The 14,037-nt window shown below is 37.2% G+C and overlaps 1 protein-coding gene across 3 annotated transcripts in view; it reads left to right on the top strand.

Annotated features, from left to right (window-relative positions):
• Positions 1 to 519: 519 nt before the first annotated feature.
• Positions 520 to 14,037, top strand: part of sema6cb (semaphorin 6Cb) — a 151,673-nt gene continuing 138,155 nt past the window's right edge. For 2 of the 3 annotated variants that reach the window (XM_077215184.1, XM_077215215.1), the window contains exon 1: positions 525 to 788. The gene's annotated coding sequence lies outside the window, so the exon portion shown is untranslated. Of the gene's footprint in view, positions 789 to 14,037 lie in introns of all 3 variants that reach the window. The other variant, XM_077215225.1, reaches the window with a different exon arrangement.

Consider the following 14,037-nt stretch of genomic DNA (forward strand, 5'->3'; position numbering starts at 1 on the left):
ATATCGTATTTTCTGTTCAACAGGAGAAAGAAACTCATACAGGTTTGGAACAATATGAGGGTGAGTAAATGATGACAGAATTTTCATTTTTGGGTGAACTATCCCTTTTTAAAAAAAGTGTCAACTGATTTCATGGTGACTTTAAATATTTAACTTAGTGGTACACCATGTTTTAGAGGTTAGAAAAAAATCGATCATAGGCTATAGATAAAAATGTCTCTAAAATCAATTAATACATTATCTCTTAATAATTAATTTTTATTGTATGCTAAATGTGCTACACATCCACATATGGGAACAAACGGCTTCATTTTATGAGGTAACTCAAAATGCTATTATCTACTGGCCCTCAGACTCTTTGTGCCCAGATGTTTTGGACATGTAATGGACTATTAGTCATATAAGGAAGGATCTACAGTTCAGACAGTTCACGTTTTGGGCGGGCTTATTAGAAACTTTTAAAGAGAACCATCAAAACACTTCGGCGGATACTGATTGGACAAGCGACCTGTCACTCGAAAACCAGGGGTGTGGCCTGCGAGCGATCGTTCACAATGTAATAGAGTTTTAGCGCAGTCTTGCTTTTTCATAGGCGTGTGTCAACTGTGTGCCAAGGGGTGCTCCGCACTTATCAATGCGATTAATGAAGACAATGAACCAATTGAGGGAACACTAAACTAACAACCAGCTTTTCCGTTTCTTCTGTGTTTCATTACGGACGAGCTTCGCGTCTGCAAGGAATCAACCCTCTGCACGAGCACAAAGGACAATTAAAAAAGAAAGCAAAGGTAAACGAGCTGTTTTTCTCCTTTGCTGGAAGTTTTTTCTTCGTGTCTGTTTATATGATTTGAACTCTGACCGTGACAGCCAGCGAAGTTTGTGTAGGATGGAAACACACTGCGATATTTTGCACAGTTTGGGGGGAAATAAGCAGGTATCGTTTCAGGTCGGTAAATCTTGCAGTCAGTGCCTACACGAAGGCAGTCTGTATTGCTACAGACAGTGCGTTTCTGATCTAATTTACTGCTTATATTTTTTTGTTATTTTTACTCGTTTTAGGTGTTGTTCAAACGTGTATACACTACATGTAGGCACTGGTCTTGATTGCACTCCTATCTCAAAACCGCTGGGTTGTCCACCTACAATATTTCTAATGCTGTGACTATAGTTGTTGACAACGTGAAATACACATTGGTAATGTTGATGAGAAACACACAATGACATGTGTAGAATCTCCGTCATCCAGTCAAACCAGTGTTTGCACGTGAAACACTCATCGTGTCTGCGGTTACAAGCTCTGCACGAAAGCCTTCGGTTGTTTAGCACGCGTAGCACAATCAGTCGTATGGTAGAGAGAGTAGTATCCTGGTCCAGAAAGATTGACTTGCTGGTTTTTGGACTGCTGGTCGGTGGTTTTTAGAGGAGTTTGGCCTTGGGCACGGGGCTTAGAGTGCAGTAGGATGTTCATTCAGCGTGTTGCGCACCTTTACCATCAGTGTGGCGGCGAATTCATTACGCGAACATGTTTCGTTTCGATAGTGTAGGAATTACTTTGAATGATTGTTTCCTCTGAACAGTTAATAAATAAACGTCATATCAATATCCAAACCTAGTTCTGTCATTTTATTTCTTTTTTATGACAGCGTTAGCTAAACCGAAATACCAGTTGTGACATTTAGCCTACAGTTAAATGTAAACATTTCTCAATATCACAGGCTCCTGACTGTTTCATTATTTAACTATTTTTAATGTGCAAATGAATTAAATCTAAATAACAAAATGGCTTGTAGCCTTCGACAATTTTTCAGTTAAGTATAACATTTCTTCAGTAAGACAAGTAAACAAAATGAAGAGAACAAAGAAAAGCATTAGTAACAAAGAGTGCGTGACGTTTTCCACTAGCTATCTAACTGTAGTGGGCTTCATTAAAGCTAATGCTTTAAAGTTATCCAGATGAGAGCAGTGAGGTAGTGATTGTCGTTTTTCCCTTGCCAATATTTTTGATATAATGGGCTGCAGGAGGTTTAGGCTGCATAACTGCAGGACCACCTAATGCACAGATTTATTTTGACACATGCAGATTTTTTCGTCCTGTCTCTGTGTAGCCTACATTCATTTGAGACAAAGCTGACTGTGTCCAATATCTTGCCAAGAACTGCATTTTGACGGAGAAGTGCATTTGACCGCGCAGTCGAGTACGCAAGCACTCTAGCTGAGTGCACGCGCATGAGCGTTTAAAAGCAACATCTACTTGTACTTTTAACAATTATCCTTAATAATAATAGTGTGGTATTTTTTGCGTTACAGTAAGTTTAAAGGTTGACCTTGGTTAAAGTGAAACAAAAATCTTTTTATAATATAACAGTCAGATCTTGTTCGTATAGCACAGCCAGAAATTAGCTATTTAAAAAGGACAATGTTTGACCACTGTAATTGATTTTCAGGTTTTTAAAAAAAAATCTATTATGAGGGTATATTTTTATAACTAGGCTATATAAAACGCACAGTATGTCGTCCATTTATGTCCATAGATTGAGTAATTATGGCTGTCATCCATCAAATAAGTATCAAATACAAAAGCATCTGTAGTAATGCACAAGATACAACACTATGCTTTACTTGAGTACATTGCTGGTACCTTTGTTCTAGATCAGTTCACTACATCCCTGTTTTTGCTCTAGGCATCGCTTAATGTCTGTCCGTGCTTTCTTAAAACGCTTTTGTCCCTGCAAAATTCATCCGTAAGCAAGACTAAGAGTAGCTTGGAGGGTTCATCCCTCCGGGTGCAGGAGGTATATTTCTGGCATCTACCCCGAGGTTGCTTTGAATCATCTAAGTTTTATTGAATAATAAATAGCTCACTAAGCTATCATTAGAGATTTTCCTCTGGTATTTTTTTTTCTTTTTTTTTTTAAAAACGTTTGATAACTGTTATTTAATAAGTGGGTTTGGTCCATAATTGCAATAAAAGTGCTCTTAGAATATTCAACCAGTTATTCCGAAGTGGCTCAAGTAGAATTTTAATGGGTTCCTTACAGTATTATGAATACAGTCAGAGAGTGTGATGTTTTCCACTTAAATAGCTTTTCTCTCTGCTTTATTTTTTTTAGACATATTACAATTACCCTTGAATATACTGTTGACTTTAGTATTGTTTGAGGTCAATGCTCTCTTGTACTTACTTTCTCTTGCTGAGCACAAAAAAAAGAAGTTATTTTGAAGAACATTGGGGTCCAAACAACATTGCTCGCTGATTGCTCTGGCTATTTTACAGAGAATATTTCTCAATCATTTAACTGTCATTTTGAAGCAAAACAATCTTGCAGCCAATTCTGTTCGGAATAAGCAAAGGTACAGACATCTCTAGTCCTTGTTTTGGTTAAAAGCCTTTTTTAAACCCTAATGATCCTCTATAACCTGTTTGTCTAGAAGGAGATCTTTGGTGGTCAGACATATACGGGACACGGGAGACATTTTCTCTTTGAATTTACCTCTGGTTTTGTCTTAGCCCATCATGGCCTCCTCTAGGTAAGGTAATGATGCATATAGCCTGGGTGTAATTTTATTTCCAATTTCCATTGCTGTAGTTTTGCCCTAAATGATGTTATGCCAGTTGTGCACCATGGATGGCTGTGCGCTCCTAATGGCTCTTAGGGTAATGAGAGCTAAAATAGCCTTGGTGCCACAATTGGATGAAAGCCATCATCTACCGTTGTTGTTTTTTCCCCATTTCATCAGATGAGGACAATTTACTTTTGAGACTTGTTACCCTGCTTTAGTTATTCATAGAAATTTTTATGATGGATTGAAATAGAATAGAACAGATGCAATTCATTTCATTCTCTACATTTGAATGTGAACTAAACAACTGTCGCCTACCTGTTCTGGACCAGCTGTGAGACACAATGGATCACTTTCAATTAGTTACTCTAGGGAGTTCACTCCGCACTATAATGGCCCCTCATATTTCATGTTGATTGTTGTAACCCGTAGCAACAGGGTAGGCAATAGCTGGAGACGCACCTGGAGAGGAGGGTTATGAGGCAGTTGGGGTGCAGTGGAATGAGAGCTGTTGTTCCTGCCTGGCTGCCTAAGTCCAGTGAGGGGTCTCATACCCCTGGGGAGTGAATTATTACCTGTCAGACCTAGGGCCTCGGCATCATCCATTACGCAGCCCTCTTGCAGGGGCAGCCAACCCCAGCATGGCAGCGTGATCAGTTTGCCTTGGCTTTCAAACCTGGCCACCTCTCTCTGGGTGGGTACAACTTGGGGCGTTCCAGCCATAATTAACCTCTCCGGAAGTTGGGAGTCCCGGCATTATATACAAATACAGGAATGCTAAATAGCTGTACAGATTTAAGAATCCAGCTGAGAGGTCATGGCATCTCTGTCAGGCCTCCATAATCTGCTGTAATGAATGGGATCGTTATGTTAAAGTCCGTTATGAACTGGTTGGCGGTCGATGATGCTAATTCATCACACGTTCACGGTAATTCTGCTGAAATCTTCAACAGAGTCCAAGTCCCAGTCCTATTCATACTCCAGTCTGAGGCAAGCTGACAGGATATTTTGAATGGGGTGGCCAGATGGGGACAGTAAAAATCTTAGGGTGGCACAACAGAAAGTATGTAGCATGGCTTAATCTTAGGATATGCCGGAAGTTTTGGCTGATAGCTGGCTGCTTTAAAACGTTTCCATGTTCATGATGCCTTCAAATTTTAATTTTAGTCAACTTGAAATGTGAAAATAAGTGACAACTTGGATATTTGAGTTTACTAAACGTAAACTCAAATGGCAGCTCAAACACTTACTTTTTTAAGTTGATACAACACATTTTTACAGTATTCACTCTGTGTAGAGCGTGAAAAAATTTGCTCTTTGCTACTTTTACATTTGGTTTCCACTTAACAATATTTAGGAATAGAATAAGTCAAATCTTTACAGTGTGGGGGTCACATTAATAATTTACTTTTGATTACCTAAGCACATAAGGGATTAGCCTATATGAAGATTTAGATATTCGTCTGTTTCTTTAAGGTTTTTTGTTTTGTTTATGCATTCTTTGGTTTATGCAGGTAATATTATTATTGTTATTATTATTATTGTATGTTTAAACCTAGACTTTCACATTTTTGTATTTTGTATGTCTTTTGCCCTATGTTATGGCTTTATGATTTTCCCCTGCTTTTTTTTTCTTTTCCTTTTTTTTTTTAGGTTATGTGATCCTTGATTAATCATCTGTTAGTATAAAGGCTTGTTGGTTCACATTTTTAATTGTGTAAATGAAGAGCCTGCATGCTCGAGGCCATTACTTGAGAGAATCTTTGCTGGTGCTGTGTGTGATTTTGTCCCTTTTTTTCATATATTCAGTAAAAACTGACTTTAGATGTTGATAAAACATGTTTCACGACGTCCAGCTCTCCAAGAAATGTCTGAACAATCATAGCGTGCCCTAGCCTGGCAAGCCAGACCTATCAAGATGTTAGGTCTGGGAACTCACAATTGGCATACCTCAATCCGAGGGGCGGGATAAACAGTTGTCTTTCAAATTCCCTCTGTACGCAATAGGACAGCGCTACAACCAACCAGAGCAACGGACGGCTGAGGCTGAGTGAGTCCCATGCGTTTTTCCACCAGCGGAGCTAGTTGATATATTAAACTTTTGCCGTATCCGGTCGTCAAAACTCCGAACACATCTTCCTTTTTTAAGAATGACTTAAGTGACGTTCATCCAGAGTCGCGGCCAAAGCCGAATCGAAAGACCGCTGTTCGCCAGTAGCTTCTTCTTTGTTTTCAAGTAGCAGGGAAATCACGCGGAACTATGCGCGGAACCGTCACAACTCTGCCGTCATTATGTTAAGCCCACCCACCAACTCTATACACGATGTGATTGGCCTGACCAGAGTTTGGTTTTTCCAGCTCAAAAGTCTATGGAGAGTTGCTAGACCACCCTTTCTGCAAAATAATTTTTGCTGACGCTAGGGTACGTCTAGATTTCTAGGCTAAGCGTGCCCTGTTTATGGAGTCAATATGTTGTATGGAGTCAATATGTTGTATGTTGTTGATCATACAATTAAATGGGCAATTCATTGTAAGTGTTGAAACTAGCAGCCATAATACCTTTGTTTAGGAAACAAATAAAGCTTAAACAACCAGGAGTCAGTTATATAAACATTCCGCATGCACAAAATGGGAAGTGAAATGTGTGTACGCCTCTGCTATTTCAATCAGAATTTATATTTAAAAAAAAATAAGTTGGTGAAATATGTATGACTCATCTACACACCACTGATCTATATACATGACTGGATTGCTCACTGCGTTTTAAACTGCCAACAGGTCTAAAGCCAAGGAAGGAAGTGTTCGAGCTGCCATATTGGTATTCCATACTGACAGATGGCATTATTGCTTATAGCCAAAACCTTTACCTAAAATCACTTGATTTGCAGCGTATCTGTGGGACAGGTTTAGTATGTATTAATTAATTGTTACTTTGGATGTTATATGTAATGTTTATGGTATTTTTGGGCAGGATAAACGATTATATAGAAATCATTAAGATGGGTGTTTCTACTGCACACTGCCGACACGGGTAACTGACTTAACACAAAATTTATTTCTTTATGTAGGCTATGTAAATATGGAGGAAATATTAAAGTCCCCCTGTAGTCAATCATTTTATCCCTTAAAACTCAACTTTGATCTCCAAAAGTTTTTTTTCATGCCTGAAAATAGCTTGAATGTAATTCTACACCCTTGCCTCATTTAGTATAGGCGGTTCTATATATATGCAAATTAGCCCCGCCTCCACTCACACAGCTCAGAGACCCACTCGTTGTCGATCACACGTTGATGTGATTGGTTACAAGGTAGTTTGTGATGTCAGAAACATCAGCGATTTCAAACCCTGTTTTTGAGATTGTCTTCGGTTCACTGCTATTTTAAAGAGAAAATACTTAGCAATGGTGTTAACTTATGAATGTGCATATGGTTTGTCTTAAAGCATATTATAAACACCACATAGAAATATAAACAACATTAAAATCTGGATTTTCACCACAGGTGGACTTTAAGCATGAACATATAGCTGGGATTATTAGTAGAAATTGATTTGAATATACAAAAAATATTATCAGAAATTTATATTATCAGATGACTTCCTATTAATTTAATAGAATGTGAGGCTACAAATACCAATATGGTAGCGTGGTGGCTTCACTTTTCATGATGTCATGGGCAATCCGGTCATTTATATAGATCAGTGGTTCATACAATATTTTTAAATTCTAAATTTACTTCTATTCTAAAACAATACAAGAATACTGAATAATTTTAGCAATGTAATGTGACAGCACAAATGTCATTTAAAGTTTGTGTCTTCATATGGTTGATTTGGGGATCAGACGGGGTGGGGATGTATGTACTTGCAATCTTCCGCTGACTAGGATTTCTATATGAAATTTTGCACTGGTTCTAACTTCTGACGTACAGTTTTACAAATCTGAAAAGTTTTCTGCATATATAAGCCCTCTGTTTCTTCCTGCACATATTCAGTTCAATTCGATTTGGGAAGAGGAAATTCTGTTTATATTGTGGCATAAAGTGATTGATTCTTGTCTGAAAATGTGTTTTTCATATAAAACTCTTTTTAGCTAAACACCTTTGGAGGTGTTAGTTGAAGCATGAGCTTTCACTAGTAGCAGAACTAGCACTGGGCTGCGAATCCTGGGTGAGTAAGCATTGAAGCCAGTACAATAAATAAAAAGAGTGATGTAAAACTGAGAGCAAGTCACAGGCCTCAGCCCTCAGCTCACATGCCCTTGGACACACTGCCTGGCTTCCAGCAGATTTGTAAGCCATTTTTTAGAAACTTTAACCTCTTGTCAAACATCACGCGCAGAACCACACCAGCTACATGGAGATAGATAGAGAACTGGCCACTTCTGCAAAGCACGCTGAGATGGAGTGTGTCCAGACACTACACAAAGACAGAGATATGTTTGCAAATTAAAAGAGATTACACGCAGAAAAACGAAAGGCCGGTCGCTTGTTGAGTACAACAACAGATGTTTCATTCATTTCCATGTGCGTAATGTGTTGCGTGTAGGTGCTTCAAGTTAAGACTAAATGGATTTGAAAATCCTCATCACCAAATGATGACTGTTGAGGTCCAAAGCGAAAGTTTTTTGTTCCTTAGATGGCTATTTTGTCAAAATAGACATGACGCCGATCAAAAGCTGTTGTCGCTTAGACTGTGTTTACAAGAATTACGTGAATAATATTTTTAACTTATATTTTCATTTGTATTTAATAATTTATTAAAAGTATGAATGCACCAATAATAACATTTTGTGTGGTCGTGGTCGATATTATTATTATTTTTTTTTTTAAATGGTGGTTTTAAAATAAAGCACTTCAAGTTAATTTGGGCATCAAAATGTTTTAATATAAACCATACAGAATGGATCATTATGAGATTTGCTCAGTATTACATTCAATAGTGTTATTAAATTAATGTTTTTAAGTGAGGTATAGATGATGTCAAAGGTAATTAAAATATAAAATGTAATGAAAATGAGCACGCACAATAAAAAAAAAATCTATATTTATGACGGCAACTAATACATTTTACAAATATGATACCGATATGTATTGCACATTGCAATTAAAAGCAGTTATAAACCTGTCTTTAAATAGGTGAGACATTTGACCTTGTAAATATCATAAATGTTTTTCTGTCAGTTCCATGAAAACAAAAAACACCATGTAGATCACGTACTCACGCACGCATTGTAATTCATGAGGAAAGAAGTCGCTGCCTACACAAACTGTCATCTTTAAGAATGGAAGGCTAGCTGAGTAATGCGAGCTAAATGGAGACTGAGTGATAACCATGTGAAATCGCTGGTGTGTGTCATTGTTTTTATTATTTCTTTTTTCAAGCGAATCCTTTTTCCACCTGATTATGGAGTCATGATTACTCCCTTTTACCTCATTTGAATATTCAACCATATCCTCAGCCTCCAGACTCCACACAGACACCTTTTTGTACTCGTCACATTGGTATGCTAAAATTCAAAGCTGAGCTCACTTCCATGGGCAAATGTGTCCAGAACAGCTTTCCTCCTCAAACCACCATCCAAAGCCAGAACCACCCCTCCTTCTCCCACCCCAACCTGCATTGCGAACTGCAGCTCTCGGTTTTAATTACGTTTCTCCATACATTCAGGTTATTGATTGTCTCACTCCAGGGTGGTGGGCTTGGGGTTGCTCCAGATTGTGCTCTTAATCACTTTATAATGGAACAACTCTTCCTGCTGCATTGATTAGCTGCTTGTGCTGCAATTGTTGTGAGCCTTCAACTTTCTAATCTGGTTTTGAACTCTCTGGGCTCCTTTATAATATGTTTATTTCCCAGAATGCCTGGGGAAGGAAGTAACGTTAACCGTTCTTCCCACTTGTGGTGGAAGATTAAGCATTGTTCATACATGGATAATCTGATATAGGATATTATGAAGCCATTTATGTTGCTTTCATCACCCTCTAATGAATTTAGACGATGGAATCTGATTTAAAGAGCTTCTTCCAGGGATTTGCAATACTTCACATTTTTTTAAATCAACTAGTCAGTGGGTTGACTGAACTGGAAGCCCTGGATAATTAACCTGCTTTCGGGGTTACCTGATGGAAGATTGGATGGGTTTCTTAGGGGGTGTTTGCATAAGACTGGTTATTGTATTGTGCACAACAGAAGTGGAGCAGGGGTCTCGAGATGCACTTTTAAAATTGTGGGATGAATTTAAAGACTTCCATGAGGGTTTAGTTTGTACACATACTGTAAATAAAATGCGACCACTATTAAGGCATTTTGGCCTGGTTATACAGACAGTGCTTAAATTAAGCCAGGATTAGGCCCTAGTTCAATTAGGGCATTTAAGTAGTTGTGCATCTTAAGACAAAACAATGGCACTGACATATTTTAAGATTTGTCAGTGCAAGTGGTTTTTAGTTAATAGGCTACAGATCAAACATGAAACTGGGGGTTGGTTTATTGTATCATTTAATATTATTTAATTGTGCATGTTAATTTTACAAAATTTATTTAATATACTATATTATTACTATTTAGATTGCTTACTACTTATTTAATCTTTGAAAACACTACAATTTAAAAACACTTTTAAATGTAATCTTTAGCAAATCTCAAAATGGGATATCAAATTTTCAATTTATCTGTTTTTCAATGTTGTGATGCCTGAATTCATTTATAGCATTTAAACTAATTGATATTTTGTTTTACATTAAAAATATTTGGAACAAATAGTGTAAATGTATTGGTATAATTAGCATATCAGCTTCTTGGTATCAGCCAGAATTTAAATATTGCTACATCTCTGAGATAAACTAGTAAGCCTCACTAAATGTCGGTTATTGATTCTGTGTTCGCTTTAATGCTGGAACTCCAGATTGTTTTTTAAAAAGTTCACAAAGCTCCCAAAATGGAAGCAAGTAAACTCTCACAAATGGTGATACACAAACAAGCAAAACTCAGAGAGAGCAAAACTTTTAGCATTTAGCATTATTGACTTTCTCTGAGGGAGAAAAAAAAACCCTTTATATATGTGTTTTATATTACTCGCATGACGGTGACCTTTAAACGTCTGAGTGTTTCAGGTTTGTTTGTGTTTTGCTTTGCTTTAACTTTTATAGGCGGCTATAAAGAGCATCTGAAATGCGCTCATCAGAGTTAGTGCTGGATAAATGACTTGACTGCCTCACTGCATGTTTTTAAAATGAAAATTTTTATGGCTCTAAAGTGTGAAACAGAGCAGGAAATTACAGCCTGAAGATAAGGAGATTCTTCTTCTCACAGAGGCCGTGGAATCTCAAGGTACTGCAACACCACCTGTCACTCAACCTGGACTAGCAATCATCAACCCCAAAACACAGCAGAAGTTCAATTTATTTTGGGTGCGCATTGGGGCACGCAGACTAGAACCTTGTATCATATATATATATATATATACATATATATATATATATATATATATATATATATGTGAAAAATATTTTTATAATATATTAATTTATATACAAATATACAAAATTTTTGGCCACATGATATGGGCATATGCATGAATGTCTTTGCATTGTAAACCTAGTCACATAGAAGAATTTAAAACTGTCCAAATATCTTGGGTTGGAATTATAGACAATTTAAGACAAAGTGTTTGGACACTTTTTGGTTCCCAAATTTTAGTGAAGCATATATCCATTAAAAGTCACCTTGGGAGCATTGGTAATTGTAAATTTGCACAGAGTTCTGAGAAAACCATGATGCCAACACGGTTTCATAAATATCTAATACAACGAGAATTACATGCTAAATTGATTTTTAAGTGTGACAGTACATATAGTTGTTTTTGCTGGAAATTCAGTGGAGAATGGTTATTGTTGATTGAACAAACATGCTGTAATGCCTATTTTTGGATAATCTGTTGAAATTCTTCGAAAATAAAAGGGATCTCATTTCATTTGATTTATTTGGACCAAAAGATAAGATTATTCATACAAATCAAGTCTGTCATGCAAAAACGGCTTCACATTATGAAACACTTAAACAATAAATCTATTATTTTAAAAAGGATTTTTTTCAGATTCTAAAATCTGATTGTATGAGCCATTTTGAAATCTTTGTACACTAGCCCACACACACACACACACACACACACACACACACACACACACACACACACACACACACACACACACACCTGCATATCAGTTGAATTCCACATTAATGCGGCTAGTCAACCTTAAACATCTGTCCATGTCCTTCTATCATAAATATCATCCAGATATTAAAATGTATAATTTAATTCACCTCATGTCGTTTCTAACCATGAATGTTCTTTTTTCTGTGGAACACAAAAGAAGGTATTGTTAAAAAATGTCCAAACTGTTTTTTGTTTTGTTTTGTTTTTCAGTGAATGGCAATGGGGTCCAGTGTGGTTGTTTTGAACCCCATTGACATTTATTGTCATTAATCATTCTTCAAAATATCTTCTTATGTCTTCTGTAGTAGAAAAAAAGTCATACAAGTTTGAAACTGAAAAATTGTGTCATCATTTACTTCATTTTTATAATCAATAACGTAAACCAGTCCTACCAGCTAATAGCCCTGCAAATATATTACTGTAACGCAGTCTGTTTGTGTGTGATTCATCCTCGGGTGTGTTATAGTGTATACTCTGTAGTGGACACCTCTAGTGCTGTTTGCGAATCCCTCCAATTTCCAAGCCCCCTATAAATAGAAAGTTAGTATGACCTTTGTAGATACGACGAAGGCATTCTCGTGCAGTTCTGAGAAAGAGGCCGATCTGAGGTTTAAAGCTCAGTATCATCTTTGTACGTCTGAGCCAATTTCTGTGAGCGTGTGCAGATAACCTGGGTTTGGTTTGGACCCTGTCGAGTTTCAGATTAGAAACAGACGCCCCTCTCGCACAATGTTTCTGGAAACGCACTTTTAGAGACGGTTTATTTTTAGGTCTGGCTGTGGACATGAGGGCCAGAATTGAGACTTGGGGAAGGGGTATAAAATAACCCCCCTGGCCCTCAGCCAGAGCGCTCACTCCAACCACCCGCCCCCAACCGCCTCAGTTTACGCAAGTATGTCCCACCGTTAACCATGTGATGACTCAACTGTGCATGTGGGAAGGGAAATGCATGTACATCACAGTCTTTTTTGGTCTTTTATCCTTTCAAGCTATTTGTGATATAACAGGTACCAGCAAATCTCTCTCTCCCACAGACACGCACACACACATTTCTAGTGTAGTGCTTCCAGGCTGCTTCATTTGATCTCGCTTTATTGCTTTCTCACATTATCTGTGTGTTGGCCTGCAGCTCATCCCTGCGGAGCAATCTCTGATGTATGAAAAACAACTCACCATAAACACATTTCAACCACAGAGACTGATATTATCCTTAATGCATCTCTCACTACAGGCATATACCCAGATTTTCTCTCTCTCTCTCTCTCTCTCTCTCTCTCTCTCTCTCTCTCTCTCTCTCTCTCTCTCTCTCTCTCTCTCTCTCTCTCTCGTCAGCATATATAGTGATCACAATGGATATTACTTAGGGGCGTTCAAACTACATGAAATAATCAAGTCTGCCCCCATCCCATCCACCTCTCCCTCCAGACTGATCCCCTAAAAATATCTCCAGTGTATCTCATCATCATATACCAACAGTAACTGGACTTCTTCCCTAGGGTGTGTCAAATGGAATATATGAGCTTGAATATAGGATGAAAATGGGCTTACAAGCGTATTTAGTTGGCTTTTGAGGTCGTTTTTGCTTTGTGAAGCGCTTTTTAGCAGCCTCTTTTTTCCCCCCACCACGGATAATCTATATGGCTGCATGATTTGGTAAACAAATACTATTATATTTTTTGGGAAATAATGCAATTGCGATTTGAATTGTGATATAATAAACATCCACATCTCATATTATGCTTGGCTAGAGTAAGAAAAAAAAATTAAGAAAATATTAGTATCAGCATTAATATTAAATGAATATTAGCAATATAATATAGATTTTATATATTTATTGTGTTTTTTAAACACCTTCACTCAATCAACAAATGAGATATAAATAAGTGAACAATTTGTTAATGGATAATGATGTACATGAGTATTATTATTATTGAATATTGGAATTTTAATAGTAATGTATTGTCATAATTTCTTCTGTTACATTGCTGACATCTCTTCCTTTTATGTGACTCGGTGGTGTTATTTATTTGTATAACGACTTAAGTAAAGGAAATTTGTAAATGTCAGAATACGCATTATAAGCAAATTAATGCACATTAACTCGCATTAAAAGGCACATTATTAGGAAATTGGAGTTTGTGTGGAGCATTCAGCTCTGAGACTGCTTAAAATACTGTAAATGGAGCTCCTTTTTATTCTTTTATTTTAATTAATTGTGCAGTCCTAAATGGGTAGCATAATTTATATATAAGAATCTGAA

Source organism: Siphateles boraxobius, unplaced genomic scaffold (assembly GCF_051911475.1).
Source record: "Siphateles boraxobius isolate OS27281-9 unplaced genomic scaffold, OSU_SipBor_1 12, whole genome shotgun sequence".
Lineage (NCBI taxonomy): Eukaryota > Metazoa > Chordata > Actinopteri > Cypriniformes > Leuciscidae > Siphateles > Siphateles boraxobius.